The sequence below is a fragment of the Talpa europaea genome (assembly GCF_964194135.1).
Source record: "Talpa europaea genome assembly, chromosome: 2".
Classification (NCBI taxonomy): Eukaryota; Metazoa; Chordata; class Mammalia; order Eulipotyphla; family Talpidae; genus Talpa; species Talpa europaea.
The window spans coordinates 6286074-6296214 of NC_140068.1; positions in this window are offsets into that span (position 1 = coordinate 6286074).

Here is a 10141-nt window from a genome sequence, read left to right on the forward strand (position 1 = left end):
GGCAAGGATTTTTGCAAGCAACAAAGAGAATCAACGTAAGCCAGAAGTCAACTTACTCGTCCTTTCTGCCAGCACTCTGCTATCTCCTGGTCTGTATTCTTGCCCTCCAGCAGGGCTAGCTGCTGAGCCCAGCTTGCCAGGAGGGCACTGAACTGCTCCAGGGCCTGGTCCAGGGCAGCCGCTTGGGCTGAGAACTCCTGCTCCGAAAGGGCCATTTGGCTCACTAGGGTCTCCAGGCTGGTCTGTGTGTGGCGCACGCTGTCTTCCCACTGCTTCCAGTCCGCCCGCAGGGCCTGCATCTCCGTGTCCATGAGCTCACACCCACTGGCAGTTGTGTTCTGTTTCACTGCAGGAGCCAGCGACTCGACTCTGCTTAGGCGGCTTGCCCCGATCTCTCTGGAATCCATCAGCTCCTGTAATGGAATATCGCCATGGTAACCAAGGAGGCCGTGAGTCACTTGGGCTGCAAGTTTCCAAATGTGTACAGAGGGGGACCCTGTCCTGCTAGGAAGTTTTAGCCAGTGTGCCACAAAGAACCAGAATCGGTGCGTCTGCCCACCCCAACTTATAGCAGGTGGCGGCCCCCGTGAGCACCCAGGCTGGTGGCCAAGTAAGTCGAGCGAGTCACAGCACCCTAAAATATCCAAAATGGGGACCCTGAAAGCAAAACTGTTTTGAGAGAGATTGAAGTATTTGCCCGGGGATGAGTTGCTCTTATAAACATGCAGATTCCTACTTCTCCCGCAGCTGAGGGCCAAGTGGAAGGATCGCAGCACAACTGCACTCTGCTCCAGATTTCTAGTCTGTTTTCTGTCTTCCACAAGATGGTGGCTTTACTCAGTGATCTACCGAGAATTAAGCTCACCTGACACAGTGCCTTAAGTAAACGTCTTCATGGTAGCCAAAGGAATGGTTAATTCACAGACAGCCTTCAGAGTAACCCCTAGACGGGGCTCACTTATTATGATTATTTTTGCTTTTAAAAAACTCACTAGAAATTTAACGATTTAGCTCCAACTTTGAGGAGCTAATAACCCAAAAGGACATTCAAATATGCATTGCTGATTAGGTAAAATAGTAACATGTCTTTCTGAGAAGAGATTCTTTTATTGATATTTCCTTCACTAACTTCGTCTGCTGCTGTTTTTAATATATTTACAGATCTACTGCTACAGTTAGGGATTTTTTACTATTAACACAAAATAATGTCTTCGCTCTCAAATTAAATAAAGGGAAAAGATGATAGGGAGAAAACTTCAAGAAGAAAATCAATAGCAAATTAATAAAAAAGAAAGTTAAATATGAAGCATTTTTAATAAATGACATTAAGCATAAATTGCTAAGGATTAACTAATCTATATGAGATAGTTCATTTTTATTAGATTAGCTTGAAATAAATCTAGCTTCCACAATTACACACAGAGAATCACATTTTCGTATAGACCTTTTAAGAGTATTTGGTAATACAGTTACCCCAGCATGATCCTACCAAATCCTTACACACAGTTGATATCTACTAAACATATTCCTCCTTTTCTCAGCAACAAACACTCTGAAACTTCCTTTATTAATGCATATGGTAAGTAGTGATTTGATGAAGAAAAATTATAACTTTTTAAAAAGACCTATGTCTAACGATCAGATTTAAATACTTAAAATTTGCCTTTATGAGTGATTTCCAATTTGCAGTTCAGAGATACTTTCTAATGCATTATCATAGTTTCCTTTGGTAGAAACATTGGGGTGTTTCAATATCTACAATCACTATTTCACTCATCCAGATCTTAAATAAGGATATCATCATCTTAAAGTGTTTTGAAAATGACTTTTGCATGCAAATTCTCTTCTGGAATTAAATGCCTTAAAATATAATATGCACACAGACACCCTCATATACATACATTCTTGGCTTTAAAATCACCTGTTCCTGGTGGTTACTCCTGGAGGTGGGCAGGGATGACATGGACGGAGAGGAGAGAGTCATTTCCTCCAAAGTTCTCTCCTCAACCCCACACCAGTCTACATAGTGGATTGACCATCACTTTGGAGACACAACCTCCGCCAGGTGCCACTGTCTCCTTCCTAAATTCCAGTTATTGTTTTGTTTTGTTTTGTTTTTGGCAGCTCTTTCTTCAACATTTCTTATTTCATGAGAGCATTTTCTTAAAAAAGAAATATGGACACCCAGGGATCTCCCTGATGGCACAGGGGTTAAATCTCAGCGATATCAAGCTATGGGCAGCCACTGCAGCATTAGTTCAATCCCCAGCCAGGGAGCTGACCCACATGGCACAGCAGACCTCTCCTGTCTCCCCGCTGCTCCCCTCAGCAGTGAATTTCAGTGGATCTGTGTGTTCTACTCCTCACTCTGTCTCTGGTGATTCCCCTCACCCTCTGCACCTCTGTCCTACGTCCCAGCTCTTGTATGCATAAATAAATAAAATAAATTTTTCTAAAAAATATGGACACCCAGAAATCAATCTTTGTAAAGGAATTATCTTACTTTTCTCATACTGACATTTCAAAGCATTAGTGCATCCTTGCTCTTTCTGTCCCACCCTACCATTCCCTCCCCAGTCTGTGTCATCTCGTTGCTCATCTCACCAGGCTGTTGAAAGGGGGCTCTGTGATTGTCAGATTGCCTAGCTCTCAAAGGAGTGGTCATTTTTTGGCATCTTGGTGCCTCTGCTTCCACAGGCGACCTCCTGCTTCCACAGGGGATTGTGGGCAATGCACCTTCCTGGTCCTCCTCTTATCATTGCTCCTCTCTTTTCTCCCCTTCCCTTCTGAATACTCTTCTGCAATCGCTTGAATATTGGAAGTTCCCAGATCTCAGGCCATGTCCATTGTGCTGTGTGTTTTATACATAGATCTTGGTTTCATTTACTCTAGGGGCTTCAGCACAAATGTTATGCAGATCACTCACACTCTGTGTCTTCATTCTGATGTCCCAACCTGAAATTCAGACTTGAATGTTCAACTGCCTCCCAGAAGTTACCACCTGGCAGTCCAAATTCCACTATTCACCACTGACATCCTCCCTGCTGCCCCTCTGTACCCCGTCTCCTCTGCATGTATTCATCTTCCTCCGACAAACACAACTCTGTTGTCTCTGGACAAAGACTTGGCCACTGCCCTTGACCCTTCCCACATCTCCAGTTAAATCACTCACTTGCCAAATCCATTGGATTTTCTTTCCAAGCACATTCTGTGTGCCAAGCCCAGTGCTAAAGGTTTCATGTGCATGATGCAATTTCATGCTAAAAACTACTCTGTGATGCCAGTACGACTGTTTTTCTTACTTTACCAATTAAAAGTTGGAGGCTTGAGGAAATCAAGTGACTTGCTCAAAGACAGAGAAAATCAGTAGGAGCAGGAGCAGCACTGGGTCTGCCTCCAGGGTCTAACCTCTAACAGCAAAGTGAGCTCTCACTACACCTGGCAGAGTGTTTTATGGCGTCAGCTTGTGAGCCATTCCTTACCACGCTGCAAGCTCCTTGAGGGATGCACAAGCCTGGGTGAATCAATACATGGATGAATAAATGAAAATAATACTGAAAAGTGTATCAAAAGAGGCATTTTAAAGAATCGCAAAGAAAACAAGAAGTTAAAAAGTAGTTTCATGGGATTATCTCATTTAAACCCTATGTGGTCATGGTAGGAATGAAGTAAGATAATACATTGTAGACACTTAGAAATAAATCTTCTATATAGTCATTATTGTTATTGTCAATTATTTTTTAAGAGCTTTCTGTTCTGATCTCCTTAAAACACTACTTCATCATTGCTTAGGATTTTTATTAAAATCTATTATTTTCCAGGGTCCTCCCCTGGTGGCGCAGGGGGTTGAGCGCCGCGCTGTGAAGCTGTCCGCAGCTTCTGTAACGTGGGTTCGATCCCAGCCTGCCAGCGAGGGTCCCACATGGCACGCAGACCTCTCCTGCCTCGCCTGCTACTCCCCTCAGCAGTGTATTTTGTCAGTCTTCCTGTGCTGTTCCCCGCTCTGTCTCTGGTGAATCCTCTCACCCTCCCATGCCTCCGGCCTGTACCCTGGTTCTTGTATAAATAAATAAATAAATCTTAAAAATATATATTTTAAAAAAATCTATTATTTTCCAATGGGGAGGGGTTGGAAATGATTGCAATTGAATATTTAATCAACTACTAGTTAATTTCTATTTTTCAACTGCCCTTACAAGGAGTAAGTCAGATGGTAATTTTAATTGTACTTTAAAGTATCGTCTTCTATTTTGTTGTTGCATGTTGACCAGGAAACCAGAACAAAACATCTAGAATGACATTTCCAAGTTAATGTTAAAATACCATCAATTAAGTCACTTTGTAAACTTTTCTTCCATTGTACTAAAATACAGTATCTAGTTTTGTCAGCCCACCAAGATGGTGTTTATTTTGTAATTCCTACACTGTAGGCATACTATAGGCACAAAGTCTACACCGTAATATTCCATTTTGTTCACAACTATAAAGTATTTTGAATTCCCTTTATTATCTTGCTTATATTTAGAATTCTTGAAGTTCAAGGTAATAAACACTAACAAATAGAAAACAGAAAGAAAACATTATGTATCACAGAATGACATCCATAGAATGTTCAACACTGGCAAGTTGTAGTCAAAAGCCATAGAAACAAGAAGGTTATATATCTGTCTCTTTTCTGACCTGAATTTTAGACAACTTTTTCTGGGTGCCTGATGAATCGCCGGACACATCCGACCATCGGTGAAGTTCTTCCTTGGCTGAATGGAGCCAATCTGTAAACTCCTGGACTGCGTCTAAGTACATCAGATGGTCTTTCACGATCTCTTCCACTTTCCTCATTTTCTCCTAGTAAACAAAGACAAGACTAATTTACAGTAGCTGTTTTGGGGAATATGAAATTAGATGCCAAACCCGAGAAGGGTCTCATTAATAGTCACAAAAGAATTCATTCTTGGGCCTCCCTGGTGGCGCAAGGGGTTAAGTCTCAGCACTAGAGGCTGTCCTCAGCCACTGCAGCACGAGTTTCATCCCCAGCCAGGGAGCTGACCCACATGGAGGAGCAGATCTTTTCTGTCTCCCCGCTGCTCTCCTCAGCAGTATATTTCAGTCAATCTGCCTGTTCTGTTCCCCACTCTGTCTCTAGTGAATCCTCTCACCTCCCGCACCTCTGGCCTGCACCCCAGTTCTTGTATGCATTAATAAATAAATCTTTTAAAAAAGAATTCATTCTCATTTTTTAATTATCTCTATATTTCATAAAGTGAAAAGACCAAATCTTAATTAGGCTGAAAGACTGAAAAAGCAAGCATTGTTCCTGCAAGCTTAATTTTGTCCAGTTTATCATAAAAATCTATGCTTAATGAGTGTGGCATAACATACCTCGCTAATAATTCACTTATTAATGATTATGATAATAACTATTCTTATCATTCAAGCAATTATTGGTGTTGCCTTTGTGTACAGCATTCTGCTCAGCACTCTAAGTGCATTTGTTCATTTAAACTTCACAAGTCTGCAATATAGAAATTGTTATTATCACCATCTTATAGGAAAGAACACCAGCACACCCAAAGTCACATATCCAAAAAAGTCAGAATTTAAGTTTAGGTTTTACTGGGCTCTAGAGTCATACTTCTCAATCACTACCAAAATAAGGAGATAAATTAATTCATATGTTAATAATTGACAAGAATTCCAAAAAGAAAAATCAAAACAAAACAAAACAAGACAACTCTCCCTAATTTTCTTTGTCAGTGTCTCAAGTATACAAAAGAAAACTCATGGATGAAAATAAAGATTCAGATGGAAAGCTGGGAAAAAAAATCTTGAAGGAAACTATGTCTTAGATATTAGGTAAAGGCAGTTTTCACTAATGAGGAATGAACACAATACTTTGTACATGATTGAAATCTGGGGGGGGGGGGCAAATAGACCTGTAGTTACTATAGCAATTTGAAAACAACTTCAATCATAGACATTTGAAACTCAGAAAATAGTCTGAAGAAATGGGCCGACTAATGACCTTACTGGAGAGAGATGGAAAACAAGGAACAGAAAACAATCCTAACTCTGTAGAAAGAAGAAACCTCATGGGCATCCCTTGGTGAGACATGATCTTTATGTAGTGTTCACTCACCAAATGTACAAATAATTTTTAAAAGCCAGTGCCCCAATCATTCTACCCGCTTGCATTTTTTACCAGCGAATGCAAGTTTTTTCTTCCATAAAATAAGCACTGACCTTGGCCACAGTCATTATATCATTAAACTGTGATTTCAGTTCCTCTTGAGCTGTTTCTTTGAAGGACTCGTCCTCAGTCTTCTGGTAGAGCTCCCTGGACTTTGTGGTGAGCCGCTGCAGGCCTCCAGCATGGTCCTCTGCCTCAGATATGATGGACTGAAAGTGGTCCAGGAGGGAGAATTTCTCTTTCAGACCTGGTTGCAGTTGCAAGGGATGCTCTACTTTTTGTTCCACTGATTCCATCCACTGTTCCAACTGGTTTTTCCACTCTAGATAGTCATTCCATTGACTAACCACAGACTCTAAAGTGCTAGAATTAAGTCACAGGTTAGAAAAATCGGTTATCTTGCCATCCCTCCTGAAAACTAATCACAAGGGCATTGCATTCATGCAAGCTGTTTTACTGAATGCTGCTGTAGGTGATGAAAATGCTGCTTTTATGTGTGGGAGAAGCATTGCTTCTGTGACCCTCAATCATTTTGCCCATACAAAAACGAATCTGTTTTGAATACTGAAGCTGGGTGTTTTAGCTATATACACATCTGGAGATTTGTCTTCCAAATGCTAGCTGTCCTAAATGAACAAATTTAAGTCTTACATTAAAAATCACTGTTGGGGGCCTCCCTGGTGGCACAGGGGTTAAGGACACAGCAATATTAAGCTATTGCCACCCACTGCAGCATGAGTTCGATCCCTGGCCAGGGAGCTAACCCACATAGTGCAGCAGACCTCTCCTGTCTCCCTGCTGCTCCCCTCAGCAGTGTATTTCACTAGATCTGCAGGTTCTGCTCCCCATTCTGTCTCTGGTGAATCCTCTAACCCCCCCATTCCTCTGGCCTATACCCCAGTTCTTGTATGCACAAATAAATCTTTAAAAAAATAAAAATCACAGCTGGGGAATCAAATACATTTTACTATGTATCAACTCTTCATTTTCTTGGGTCGGTTTATTTTATTACAGTCAGATGGCAATTATTTTTGAGCACCATATTCTTCCTAGATAAATAATAATTGGATTATTTTTCACTTAGCTAAATATATATATGCATATATATATATCTCCACACACACATGTAATATGTGATTATATATAAAATATATATACTATGTATATAATATATATACAATATTGATTGTGTAAAGGAATGAAGGTCAGTGTATGCATAATATAAAAACATATACTATATAAATATATAAAATAAATATGATGATATAAAAAATATAGTCATAAAGATAGTAGTCAAACAAAAGATATAAGAGCTCTCCAGACTGGCGTTTTAAAATTTTAAATTATCCAGCTTTCTAAACTATTCTAAGCTCACCTTCTAGTCTCCCTTGCATACAATCCTGTGAGCCTAGATAGAGTTAATGTCTGTGGAAAAAATACTTCCAGCATTTACACAAATTGTTTCTTTTCCATGAAGAAGAATCTCATCATACCTGCCTTAAAGTCTTATCCTTTGTCAAAGAATTTTCTAGAAAATCCAAATCACTCTCACTCTGCATTATTCTACAGCCCCACGTTGTCTTGCTAACACAACCAAGGTTGAGTTTTACTTGGAATGTGTCCTGCCCCAGCCTCTGAGCACAGAGGACAAAAGCTACTTTGTTTTGTTTCATTATTTTAACACAATTTGAACACTGCTAGTGCTCAACATTTGATTGTTAAATTTAATTTCTTGCTGGAAGAGGAGGGTCAAGGACCTGACTCTGCTTGGATTTAACATTTTATTGTAACATCCAAAATAAATTCACCCATACTCCTATTCCCTTGTGCAAAACCAGCCTCTTGCCCACCGCGTGGCGCCCTGGCGCCAGTTCCATGCTGGAACTGGGATGCACCACCTATGCCAGTTTAGTTATGATCATGGCTCCTTGTTCATATGATGGTGGTTTTTTGTATTTTGTGATGAACTTTAATCTTTGATTCATCTATTTATTTTGACCACGGTGGGCCCCCACTTCAGAATATGGCTCCTGAGGTGTGTTTTAGTATAATTCTGACAGAAGGTCATCTGTCTGAAAACCAGACAAACCCTGAGAAGAGAGAGGAGGGTAAAACCTCAACAGCAAGGGAACACCTGGAGTGACAAGATCTTTACTTTCTCATCAGTGTCTGGTGTGGCCTCAATGGGGGCTCTGTGGCCATTCTGGGAGTGGCTATGAGAACATCCCCCACAGGGCAGGATGTCAGCCTACTAGCCTGAGGGGTGTTCCACCCCGGGACAGTCAAATCCTCCCCACGTGTTTCCATAACCCCAATGTGGGCCAATTCACTTCAGGTTGAGAAAAAGATTTATACTTAAGCTCAACAGTTTTCAATAATTTTGATTTCCCTTATGTGCCTTTAAAAAGGTGAATTATTGAAGTCAATCAAAGTCATCTATCCTTGTTTTGATGAAGCAAAAGGAGGTAATTTACTAAGCCCATGATGTATGGTTGCATGAAGGATTCCATGAAGATAGTATGGAATATGAGAGAAAAGGTGGAGGAAGAGGAACATGAGGAAGAGACAGACAGAGAGAGAGAGAGAGCAAGTTCAAGAAAACAAACCCAGTCTTTGCCCTTACAGAAAACACATTCTAGGCAAAGACAGGCATGCATGAGACTAACTGAAAGAAAACACTTGGTAGCTCTACCACAGGATACCCTTACAAACACCATCATTTTAACAAACCACTGGATTTTATGTAGGCAAATAAACAGCAAAAAACGAACTCTACCTCTGAGCACGGAGGGAGGAGCTCATGATATTAGCCCACACGTCTTTCAGGGTCTGAAGCTGAGTCTGAATCACCTTCTGACCTTCTTTGTTGCTGCTTTTCAAGGCCTGTTCCCCTTTGCCGATGGCCATATTCAACTTTACTTCTCCTTCCCCTTTCATTAGGAGAATGTCCTAGGAAGGAAGAGTGAGCCCTTGTCAGGAACACAAATCCTTCCAGTATTTTCTTAAAATGGAGTGTTTCCCATGAAAATCAAAATAGGGTCTATTTTACTTGAAAATGAAATCACAATGACAACACTTACACCTTCTATTGTGATATAGCAGCTACCTAAATATTAGATATCAGGAAACCCAGAATCAAAGATTAATCCCCGTTTCAATTCTTGGAAAAATGGGGGCAACTACTTGAGCAATGATGACTTTATTGAATTTTGTTTCAGAATAAAGAGAATTTTTTTTAATTTTTTTTTAATTTTTAATTTTTTTATATCATTGTTCATTTTTAAACAATATTTGTTTCCCCCACCCCCTCAGGTGTAGGCCCCATAGAGTTTCCTTCACCAATGCCCCCGTGCACCATCACTTCAGTCCCCTGTGCAACTCCCTCCCTCCCTCTGATGCCTCTCCCTCTTCCTCCCCTGCAGGATGTCTCTGATTTATAATTGTAAAGAGAAATTATTTTAGAAATGAAGACACGCTTGTCAACACGCAACCATAACCTCTCTTCATCGTTGGCTAATTCCTTTGTTTTGAGGTGAGCATCGCTGCCTAAAGTGGGGGCAGTTGATGTTTGTGCCTTCAACACACCCATTTGTCTCAACCCCAGTCCCTCTAGACATGCTGTACTACAGGCAACAAACTACAGGTGGGCTATTCCCTGGGCTGTGAACCCCTAGAGAACAAGGACTCAGTTCTACCCTTGCATTTGCAGCAACCTGCATAGAGGAAAAGAGGTATTCTAGAACACCTGTGGAATATCTACTAGATGAAACTAAAGATTATTTAATGCTATTAAAACAAAGTATTCCCTTAGAAAGGGGAATAAGACCCTCCATATCCTTTTTACCATATTTCTCCATTTTGCCCACATAATCCTCTGGGAGGCTCGAGAACAATTAGGACAAAGTCCCACATGTGAGCTCAGGAGCTCCCGGTGCCCAGCTGGCACCCTCGTAC